Source organism: Oryctolagus cuniculus, chromosome 1, assembly GCF_051225735.1.
Source record: "Oryctolagus cuniculus isolate XC-2025 breed Fujian yellow rabbit chromosome 1, ASM5122573v1, whole genome shotgun sequence".
Taxonomy (NCBI): Eukaryota; Metazoa; Chordata; class Mammalia; order Lagomorpha; family Leporidae; genus Oryctolagus; species Oryctolagus cuniculus.
Genome location: NC_142867.1, coordinates 145,254,360 through 145,265,960, shown reverse-complemented (window position 1 = coordinate 145,265,960; position 11,601 = coordinate 145,254,360). Strand labels below are relative to the sequence as shown.

The following is an 11,601-nucleotide window of genomic DNA, read 5'->3' as shown; positions in this document are numbered from 1 at the left end:
GAACAATTACCAGAGCCATTGGCGTGGGGGGAGGGTTTGGAGGCCGCGAGGCCGCTGTGGAAAGCTCCGGGTCTCCGGTGAGGCTTCTGGAAGACTGGGGAGCGAGATGGGGCTTACACAGGACAGGCAGCAGGAGGGAGAGACTCAGGAGATGGTGACAGAGCGGTCCCCGTGCCCCGTGGGCACCTGCACCCTGCTCAGGTCTCCCCTGGTCCTCACCCCACCCCACTCCGACCAACCCTCTCCGCAGCCTCCTGTCCCTGCTCCTTCTGCTCAGTCCTCATCGCTGGAGGCTCCTCCATTCTTTTAGCAGCCTCACACAGGTCTTTCTTGAGCACCTACTGTGTGCCGGGCACTGCACCAGGCTCCGGATCTTGGTGTGGTCAGGACAGCAGGGCGGCTGCTGCTGGCAGGGAGCAGCGCTGAGCTGCTGCGGGCACAATGATGCGTGCATGACGGTGATGACAGGCAGGGGCTGCACAGGGACAGCCATGCCCGTGCACGATGGGAGCTGCTGCGGTCTGGGCTCAGGGGAGGCTCCAGAGAGCCTGCAAGGACAAAGAGGGGTTAACTACACAAGGGGTTAACTACACAGGAGCCTTCCAGGCAGGAGTGGCCTGTGCAAAGGCCCTGGGGGTGAGAGAGCATCTATTTGGGGCTAAAACAAGGCTGAATGTGAAGGCTGTGGCCGAGAGTTTTTAAGTGCAGCTGAGGAGTGAGATCAGATCCGTGCTTCTCTGAGATTCTGGGAGCTCCCAGTAGTGAGCAATGGGGAAGAGCAGAGCCATGGGGAGACCCCCTACAAAGGGCCAGGTCCACCAAGGTGACAGAGCTTGCTGAAGGCAGAAGTGACAGAGGATGATCCTACGAGATTTTGGGTGGCGATGCCACTTATGGGTGGGGAGCAAGAGAGAGGAGTTTGAAAAGATGGTGAGTCTGGCTTTGAACACGGTGACCCGGAGGTGCTTGGAAGACACACAAGGGCATCAAGGAGGACACTGGGTCTTGGTGGCCAGGCCAGGAGTCCACGTGCGGGGGTTACTTGCATGAGGGTGGTTTGCATGGAGAGGAGCAGCAGCCAAAGGCAGACCTCAGGGGGCCCTGGCCTGCTGGATCAGGAAGCAGAGGTGTCCTCGAAGGAGAAGGGGGACACCCAGGGGACAGCGGTCATGGGACCAGGGATTTGTACTGCAGGAGCAGGTGATGGCTGCCATGTCAATGAGGCGTCAGGTATGCTTGCTGATTTACTACTGTCTATGAAATGCAACAGAACTTCAAAATATTTATGAGGAAATGGAATGACTAGATAAATTTATTTGGGTGCGAAAAAATTGGAAATCCATGCATAGATTTTTCATAATACACATTTTCCATGATATTTTTAAAGACTCACTCTAGGTGTGGATTTCAAGATCATTTTGCAACACGATGTTTATCTTTTAATTCCATTTTCCATGATTTTTTTTTTTTTTGACAGGCAGAGTGGACAGTGAGAGAGAGACAGAGAGAAAGGTCTTCCTTTGCTGTTGGTTCACCCTTTAATGGCCACCACGGCCGGTGCGCTGCGGCCGGCGCACCACGCTGATCCGATGGCAGGAGCCAGGTGCTTCTTCTGGTCTCCCATGGGTGCAGGGCCCAAGGACTTGGGCTATCCTCCACTGCACTCTCGGGCCACAACAGAGAGCTGGCCTGGAAGAGGGGCAACCGGGACAGAATCCAGCGCCCCGACCAGGACTAGAACCTGGTGTGCCAGCGCCACAAGGTGGAGGATTAGCCTAGTGAGCCGCGGCGCCGGCCTTCCATGAATTTTTAAAAGTGCCCTTTGTCTTGCTCTTGGCTTCCTCTCCCAGGAAGGAACACTGGGGCACCCAGAAGTGAACGGAGCCTGCCCAAAGCTCCAGAGCTGGGAAGCAGACCGGGCTGGCTAAAGCCTGAGTCTGCACTGGCCACTGCCCCACTCTGCTCCTGGACACGGCCACAGACTCTGGGCTTGCTGACCTGAAGGCTCCGAAGGAGCAGGTGTCCAGCATACTGCCTGTTGGCTGTGTGAGTCGGCTCGCTCCCTTGGCACATCAGGGAAGGCAGGCAGGGTGGGCTTCTTCAGGCCTTCTCTGCCTGGCGGGTTGGACAGCTGAGGTCAAGGCTTTCTTTCAGGGTTGGTTTCCTTCTTTTCTTTACAGCACATCGCAACATTTACTATTTTATTTGAGAGTCACAGAAAAAGAGAGACGGAGAGCTTCCATTTACTAGTTCACTTTCCAAATACCCACAACAGCTGGGGCTGGGCCAGGACAAAGCCAGGAGGCAGGAACCCAACCCGGGTGCATCACACAGGTGGCAAGGACCCAACTACTTAGCCCACCATTTGCTGCCTCCCGGGGAAGCTGGAATCTGTAGCCAAGCAGGGACTCAAACCCAGGCACTTTAACGTGGGACACGGATGTCCTAAGCAGTGGGACACGGATGTCCTAAGCAGTGGGACATGGATGTCCTAAGCAGTGGCTCAGCTGCGGGGCCTTGGCCCACCCCTGCAGGTCCGGTCCTCCTGAGGCTACTCTCCTGGGCTTGTAGACATCCCCCCGTGGCCTCACACAGCCATCCCTCTGTGCCTGTCTGTGTCCCGGGGTCCTCTTATCAGATTAGGACTCATCCATCCTCTCTAAAGAGCCCCCATCTCCAAACAGTCACATTCTCAGTTTCTGGAGGCCGACACTTCAGTAGTCAGCCCATCACAGTGACGGCAATGTCCCGATGCATGGTGGGCATGGTGGGCAGCTTCTCAGAGAAGTTTAGCTGGGAACGAGGAGGGTTGCCGTCACCCATGGCTGGGAAACAAGTCGCGCCAGAGCTTAAACCAACAGCTTACTGTCCTCACTCTTGTAGGTGGACCAGACAGTTCTGGCTGGGTTGGGGTCCTGGAGTGGCAGGGAGGGCCAAGGTGGTCTTCTCCACAGAGCTGGCAGACACTGAGAGACGTCAGCAGGTGCTCTCCGGGGCGGCCAGCCTGAGTAGTTTAGTTCTCAGCTACATGACCCGTGTAGAGACCGCTTGAGTTTCCTCACAGTATGGGAGCTGGGTGCCAAGTCCCAGATGTGGGGCATGCAGGGGGTCACCACAGAGTTCCCACCGGGTCAAGAAGAACTGCAGGTGGTGGCAGGGCCTCCCAGGAGACGTTTTGCAGATGGCAGTGACCTGCATGTTTAAGGGTCAAGCAGTGGGGGCTGGCGCTGTGGCGCAGTGGTTAAGCTGCCATCTTCAGCACTGGCATCCCATATGGGCGCCAGTTCCAGTCCTGGCTGCTCCACTTCCAATCCAGCTCCCTGCTAAAGTGCCTGAGAAAACAGCAGAAGATGGCCTGAGTCCTTGGGCCCCTGCTACCTACATGGGAGACCTGCAGGGACTCCAGTCTCCTGGCTTCAGCCTGGCCCAACCCTGGCTGTTGCAGCCCCTTGGGGAGTGAACCAGTAGATGGAAGTTATTTCTCTCTCTCTGTGCGTGTGTCTCTCTCTACACCTCTCTGTCTATAACTCTGCCTTTCAAATAAATACATGAATCTTAAAAAAAAAAAAAAAAGCCAAGCAGTGAGTAGGGGGAGATGGTTGGAAAGAGTGCGAGTGGAGTGATGATGTAAACTCAGAGCCTTGAGCTTTATGGGCACTTGCTGTATGCCACGCTCCATTCCAAAAGCTGGCCACAGCCCAGCCACACAGCTCTGATTTGCACCCTGTTTCGGGCTCTGTGGTTTCGTAGTGAACTGGGTGCAAGAGGTCTGTTCTGGCTAACCTCAAAGCCATCATCCCTAACCACTGGCCGCACTGCCTCCCAGTGACGGCTGTGATGGGCTGATTTGTACCCCCACCCGAATTCACATGTTGGCGCCCTAACTCCCAGGCCTCGGGATGTGACCCTATTTGGAAACTGGGTTGTTGCCTTTGTAATCAGATCAAATGAGGCCAGGCTGAGGGAGATGGGGCCTTAAATCTAGCACAACTGATGCTCTTATGAGAAGGGGTAATGTAAACAGAGGCACTCCCGAGGGGAAGGCTGTCTGGCCATGAAGGCGGAGGTCGGCAGATGCCGCCGCCAGCCACCGAGCACCAGAAGCTGGAGGCAGGTCTGGGCAGCTGCTCCCTCGCTGCTCACAAGCAACCAACTCTGCCAACGCCTCGCTCGCTCTCGGACTTCTGGCCTCCAGACAGTGAGACAGTAAACTTCTGCAGATTCAAGGGCCCACGCTGTTGGGACTTTGTCCCATGGGAGAGCAATGGGGGAGGTAGCCCGAGTGGATGGCTGTGTTGGGAAGCACCCAGCACGGTGCCTGATGCAACAGGACACCTTCCTGCTGTCACAGTAAGAGGGGGGTGAAGAATCAGCCCAGGGTCTGGTGCTGTGGCACGGCAGATTAAGCTGTAGCCTATGTGATGCTGGCATCCCCTATCAGTCCCGGTTCAAGTCCCAGCTGCTCCACTTCAGACCCAGATCCCTGTTAATGCACCTGGGAAAGCAGCAGAAGATGGTCCAAGTGCTTGAGCTCAGAGTTCCAGGCTCCTGGCTTTGGCCTGGCCCAACTCCGGCTGTTGCAGCCAACTGGCGAGTGAACCAGCAAATTGAAGATCTCTTTCTCTGTATGTCTCTCCCTCTTTCTCTGTAGTTCTGCCTCTCAGATAAACAAACAAATATATATTTTTTTAAATTCCCAGAATTTAGAAGCAACCAATACATCCTTTGCTAGGTGGAGAGATTGGCACATCCAGGCAATGGGGCAGTCTTCAGTGCCCAGAGAGATGAACTATCAAGCCACAAAAAAGAAATGGAGAAAACATAGGTGCAGGTTACTCAGTGAAAGAAGCCTCCTGGAAAGGCTACAGACTGTGATTCCAACTCTGTGGCACTCTGGTAGGTGCAGAACTGTGGACACAGTAGAAAGATTGGTGATTGCCAAGGGTTGGGTTGGAGGGAGGGCTGGTGCATAGGTGGAGCCCAGGAGAACTTCAGGGCCATGAACCTGGTCTGTGTAGCCCTGGGATGTGGACACACATGTCCTCACACACTGTCCAAACCCTGCCTGTCCGCCATCAAGAGTGCGCCCTCACATAAACCACAGACTCTGGGTGATACTGACCGCGGGGGATGTCGGTGGCTGCTCTAAAAAATGAGGCCTATTTTTTTTAAGATATTGAAAAATTCTTAACTATAAAAAGAAAAATTAAGATTATTATTTTAAAAATAAATGAAAGGGTCAGGATTGTGGCACAGTGGGTTAAGCCGCTGCTTGCAATGCCAGCATCCCATATGATACCAGCTGGAGTCCTGGCTGCTCCACTTCCCAACCAACTGCCTGCTAATTGGGAAAGAAGCAGAAGATGGCCTAAGTACTTGGGCTCCTGCCACCCATCTAGGAGACCCAGACAGAGTTCTAGGCTCCTGAGTTCAGCCTGGCCCAGCCCCAGTCATTGTGGTCATTTGGGGAGTGAACCAGCAGACAGATGATCTCTCTCTCTCTCTCTCTCTCTCTTTCTCTCTCTCCCCCTCACTCTCTCCCTCCCTCTCTGCCCTTCAAATAAATAAATAAATCCTCTAAAAACATAAACTAAATAAAAAAATAAACCAAAGTGAACAGAGAGAGAAGCATGAGGCGACTCCCGATGCAGCCGCCCCACCACAGGTGTGGCCCGTTTGGGGCACTGAAGCCCTGGCGTGTAGTGAGTCCTCGCTCTGGAACCCTTCCTGAAGGGGATAAAGCCCATCCCCAGACTACTCATGGGCGCCGGCTGTGTGACATGCACAGAGTGCTCGCTGCACCCTGGGCCCACTGTGTGCAGCCGCAGGTCCTCAATATCGGGAGAGGCACAGGTTCTGCCCACCCCACCCTTACCCCGATTTCCCAGTCAGCTGGGGGAATGAGTTAACAGAGATGGGCCTCAGCCAAACATGGAGGGCTTGCTAGAGGAAGCAACTCCTACACTGACCCTTGAAAGGGAAGCAGGGGCTCACAGGGGCCGGGCAGGCACTCCAGGAAGGTGTCCAGGGCACGGCTGGCGGGGGGGGGGGGGCTCCAGTGGAGCAAGCGTGTTCTCTTGAGCCCTGCAGTGAGACCACAGCTTGCACAGGGTCTACTTCCAGGACAGACCCCTGGTGTCAAAGGAACCCTTAGGAAAGGCCCAGCTTGTCCTTATTCCAGCTGGGAATCAGACCCAGGTGCCATAGCTGAGCAAGGGCTCCAACGGAGGGGGTGCTCACAGCTGAGGGCCTCCTAGGGCCAAGAGTGCCCTAGGGGCTGAGCTGCATGCTCTCCAGTTCCAGAGAGACGAGCAGGGAATATGAGGGGTGCAAATTAAAATCCTGGGAGCTAGCACTGCACACCCACTAGGAAAGGCGAGACAGACAGCCCGGCCGTGCCTCCAGCTGAGGAGGATACAGAGCCACTAGAATCCTGAGGGATAGCGCAGGTGCTGTGGAGGGCTGTGTGGACGTCTCCAGGGAGGCTGAACCATGCATGCATTTTCTGTGACCCAGCAATTCCACCCCAGGTACCACAGGGTTACCAAGTATGCACCCTCCCACCGCTGGTGCCGCACTGTCCTGGAGAGGAGGGTACAGGACTGAGAGACCAGCATGCTTGGAGATTTCACTCTGGAGAGAGAGAGGGAGAGAAGCCAGAGCAGAATAAGGGCAGCAGATGTGTGCTCAACAGGGGAGCGAGCTCACAGCAGGGATGAGGAGGGGCGGGGCTGGGGCTTTAACCTGAATTTCATGGGGTGGGGGCACACTAAGTTGATAGTGTCTGAGTATCTGAGTAGCCCATGGGCTATGGGCAGGTCAGCAGGAGGAGAGCCCAGGCAGAGGAAACAACACGGGCAAAGGCCCTGGGGCAGGTGTTGCAGGAGTAGCCAGCAAGCCAGGGCAGTTGGGAGCCTGCAGCAGAAAGAGAGGCGGGGCAGCTGGAGAGGGGACAGGAGGGCAGAGAGTGCCTGCTCACAGACGTGGACCGACCGAGGTGGGGCTGTCTCACCCACTCAGCTTCCCCAGTGCACACCCAGCACACTGCTGCTCCTCCTTAATGCGGCAACTTAAGCCAGCCCTAGGACTTGCTGCCTGCTCCCCCGACTCCTATCAACCCAGTGGCCAGACCAGGACCTGTCAGCGTTTCCAATCTGAGCAACCCCTTCCCGGCAGCCTGGGAAGTAACCGTCGCCATACGGGAGGCCTGCAGGCTGCACACACAGGGCCAGCAGGCCAGGGCACTGCTGCAACTGCCAACCACCCTGTGTCCCCATAAGTACCCCTGGCCTCATCGGACAGCTTCCTGCTCATATTACAAGCAACCTGCAGAAGACACCTTTCATAAAAAGAAACACACGGCCCCGTTTATACGCAAGCATAAAACAGATTAAAACAATTTTAAATGTATGAGTCACTCACAAAAATTGTTTCCAAAAAAAAAAATCACAAACAGTACTTTGTGGTGAAGAAGGCCATGGACAGGGTTGACCTGTAGACTCGGGACCCCAGCAGGGTGGGGGCTCAGCCACGCATGGGCCACCTACTGCACCCCCTCACAAACCAGCCCTTCCGAGAGAGAGGACAGCACACCCACAGACTATGCCCCAGTCGACAGAGGCAGAGCCAGGGGCCCAGCGCCACCAGCGTCCAGAGCCTGTGTCCTCCCCGTCACTCCCCCTCTGCCCACCAGCACAGGCACTGCAGGCAGGGCTAGTGGCCCTGGGCTTTGGGAACAGGGCAAGGGGACAGAAACGAGGCCTTAGGTCTCACCTGCTCATCTGTGTGTCAGTCTCCTCATTCCCAGACCGGATCTAAGGACTGGAAGGCCCAGCTGCCTCAGGGTCTGCCCAGGGCCCCTCCCAAATCGCACCCCTCCAGGCTTCCCTGGCAGCTGGCATGGAGAGGGGCTCCTCTCCGCCAGTTCTGGCTTCTAGCCCTGGGGCCCGCTGCTCAGAGCTGCATGGAAACAGCGCCCCCAGTCCCGCTCCTCCCCAGAGACCTGGGACACCCTCTCCTGTGGCCCTCCTTCATCCCCCTGCGGGGACACTCCCCTAACCTCTGGGTGCAGTGAGGCCCCCAGCCTGTTCCCTGCCCTTCCCTCAGCCCAGACACCAAATCTCAGCTGCTTGGAAGGCCGCTCACCAGGCACTGTCAGCAGCTAGGCGCCAGCCCACACTGCTACACTGTGTGGCCCACGGCCTTCCGTTCCCACGGCCCCCACGGCCCCACCATAACACATCCTCCACCCCAAGGACCAGCAAACCTAGGTTCCATCCGCATTATGCTTCCTGAACCCAGCTCTCCACCCACCTACACATCCCCTGACCCCAGACCCCCTTTCCTGCTGGACCATGGCAGTCCCCTCCATAGCTCCAGGCCATGGCCTTCAACCCACCCAGACATAGGGAGAGGGACCCCTCCAGCCTCCGTCAGACCCTCTCTCAGGGAAGTCTTGGCCTGCACGTGCCTCAAGGCCTCTCACCACACTGCCCCGGCCTTTGCACCTGCTGTCCCCCCCCCTTCTTTCTTTTCCCCAGCATCACCGCCCCAGTGGGACCTATTTAATTCTGGGCCCCATTCCCCTTCCCTGTTTTATTTTCACCAAAGCCCCTTTAACTTTGCTATGTGTTACACACATGACTCATTCATCTTGCTGTCTGCCCCCTCCCAGAGGTGGCTCCCAGGGCATGGGTCCCTCCTGTCATGCTCACATCTCTATCCCAGAACCTCAGTAGTGTCCACACTTGTAGGTGCTCAGCCAACGTACTAACAAGTGAAGGAGGCAGTGATCAGTGCTGAGTGAATGAAGCAGTAGATGAAAGAGTGAAGAGATGGGACAAACCTGGAATCTTATACTGAACAGGCACAATAACACTGTCTAAAATCATGGTTGTGGCTGGCATTGCGGCTCAGTGGGCTAAGCCACTGCTTGCAACAGTGGCATCCCATCTATCGGAGCTTCTGGTGTGAGTCCTGCCTGCTCTGCTTGCAGTCCAGCTTCTTGCTAATGTTCCTGGGAAGGAAGCAGAGGATGGCCCAAGTGCTTGAGCCCCTGTCACTCATGTAGGAGACCCAGAGGGAGTTCCTGGCTCCTGGCTTCAATCTGATCCAGACCTGGCTGTTGCAGTCACTTGGGGAGTAAACCAATGAATGAAAGACTCTCTCTTTCTCTCTGTCTTTCCCTCTTTCTCTGTTCCTGTTGTTCTGCCTTTAAAATAAGTCATTTTGGGGGGCTGGTGCTGTGGTGTAGTAGGTAAAGCCACCGCCTGCAATGCTGGCATTCCATATGGGCGCCAGTTCGAGTCCTGGCTGCTCCACTTCCGATCCAGCTCTCTGCTATGACCTGGGAAGGCAGAGGGGGATGGCCCAAGCCCTTGGGTCCCTGCACCCACATGGGAGACCTGGAAGAAGCTCCTGGCTCCTGGCTTCAGATCGGCACAGATCTGACCATTTCGGCCAATTGGGGAGTGAACCAGTGGATGGAAGACCTCTCTCTCTCTCTCTCTCTCTCTCTCTCTGCCTCTCCACCATCTGTGTAACTGACTTTCAAATAAATAAATAAATCTTTTTTAAAAAAATTCATTTTTTAAATTGTGGTTCAGTACACATAACATAAAGTTCTCTACTTTAACCATTTTCAAGTGTCCAGTTCAGAGACTAAACACAGTCACACCATTACCCACCATCCATGCCCAGAACACTTCTCATTTTGCAAAACTGAAACTCTGTCCCTGCAAAACACCAGCTCTCCATTCTCCGGCCCCAGCCCCCAGAGAAGCAGACGCACTGTGCACGGGTCAGAAACTTGTCTGTGGTCAGTGAGAGGGAACGTCATGCACACAAGCTACACAGGGTGAGTTTGTGACTTTCAGACGGGCAGCAGGTGACAGAAGCCTAGGACCTATTGTGAGCCAGCTGCCTGAGGCCCAGAAGGCTGCCTGTTGGGGACGGAGCCTCTTCTGCACACACCCCACTGGCGCTGCGGCTGAGGGCACCTGGAAAGCGGAGGGAACCTGGAAAGCGGCCGCCCTGTTTCACACCCCAGAGCTGTCCTGAAGGACAGCTGATTCCGGAGGGCACTAGAACAGAGCCAGCCACTCCCCGTCTCAGGACGCCCTATTCCTGCATGTTCTACTGTTCTGCTTAAGGGCTACGTGTGAGAACTGAGTCACCGAGGCTACCTGCACCTCGGCGGCAACTGTTCCACTCTGTCGCTGTGACTCTATCTCCTCTAGATGCCTCAGATAAGTGTGGCCACCCGGAGCCAGTCCTCCTGTGCTTGGATTGCTTCCCCGGGCACGGTGTCCTCAAAGTTCACCCTGCACCTACTTGTTGCATGGTTTCAGTGCTGTTGTGTGGCTATTCTGGGGTTTAAATCAAGTTCTGTCTGGACCCCAGCTGTTAGGAGACAAGCATTGGGCCACTTTTGCAGTCACCTCTCCCAGCAGCCACCCGGCAGGCAGATTAGAGGGAGGGCAGTAGCATAGCACCACGGAGGGGTAGCTGGAAGCTGACCTTGTAGGGAAGACCTGGGAGCCAGTGTGCACGGTGCCCCCGCCCTAGCATCACCCACCTGGGCATCAGGGGGCCAGGTGTGTAACCACAAAGCTCCCCAGCACTTGGGTGGTGACCAGCTGTGGTGGGTGAAAGGCTGTGAATTCCCTGGCGCTGCTGAGCCGCTGCAGGCACAGGCTATAGTGGCAGCAGAAACCCTGAGGAGGCCAGCAGTTCCAGGTGATGGTCAGACCTGCACCATCATTCATTCCTTCACTGCAGGGCCTGACGGGCTGACAGGGAACCGCTGGGATGTAGGAACAGGGCAGCCTGACCCAGGGAGCTTTCCCAGGCCACGCCCAGGCCGCCAAGGTTCTGCCAATCACCTCTTCCTGCCAATCACCTCCTCCTGCCCAGGGAGGAGAGGGTGTTGCATTTCAGACGCTGTAAGAGCAAAGGTTGGGCTAACTTTTGCCTTTTTTTTTTTTTTTTTTTTTTGGACAGGTAAAGTGGACAGTGAGAGAGAGAGACAGAGAGAAAGGTCTTCCTTTGCCATTGGTTCACCCTCCAATGGCCACTGCGGCTGGCGCGCTGCGGCTGGCGCACCGTGCTGATCGATGGCAGGAGCCAGGTGCTTCTCCTGGTCTCCCATGGGGTGCAGGGCCCAAGCACTTGGGCCATCCTCCACTGCACTCCCTGGCCACAGCAGAGAGCTGACCTGGAAGAGGGGCAACCGGGACAGAATCCGGTGCCCCGACCGGGACTAGAACCCGGTGTGCCGGTGCCACAAGGCGGAGGATTAGCCTAGTGAGCCGCGGCACTGGCTAACTTTTGTCTTAGAGGAGCTTCACACACAGAGCATAACCAGGCACCGAGGGTTTATCCCGGGACCTTGAAGGCTGTACCTGGCAGGGCTTAGGGACATTCATTCTTCTGATCCTACATGCACCTGCTGTTCCCTTACCTGGCCACAGGAACTGGGGTCCAGGACATGCGGGGTCTCTGCCCTTCCAGAGCAGACAAACCAGTCTATCAATTGATAAAAATCCCAAAAAGTTGCACCCAATATAAGCACCATGAAGACAAGGATAGAAACATGGGGGG

At 55.9% G+C, this 11,601-nt stretch overlaps 1 long non-coding RNA gene across 1 annotated transcript; it reads right to left on the bottom strand.

The window, feature by feature from the left end:
* Positions 1-236: 236 nt before the first annotated feature.
* LOC149128685 (uncharacterized) lies at positions 237-8,496 on the bottom strand. Its single transcript, XR_016213473.1, has 3 exons — positions 8,399-8,496; positions 6,546-6,633; positions 237-548 (listed from the first exon to the last, which is right to left on the bottom strand). It is a non-coding gene; the product is annotated as an uncharacterized LOC149128685 (long non-coding RNA).
* Positions 8,497-11,601: the final 3,105 nt, after the last annotated feature.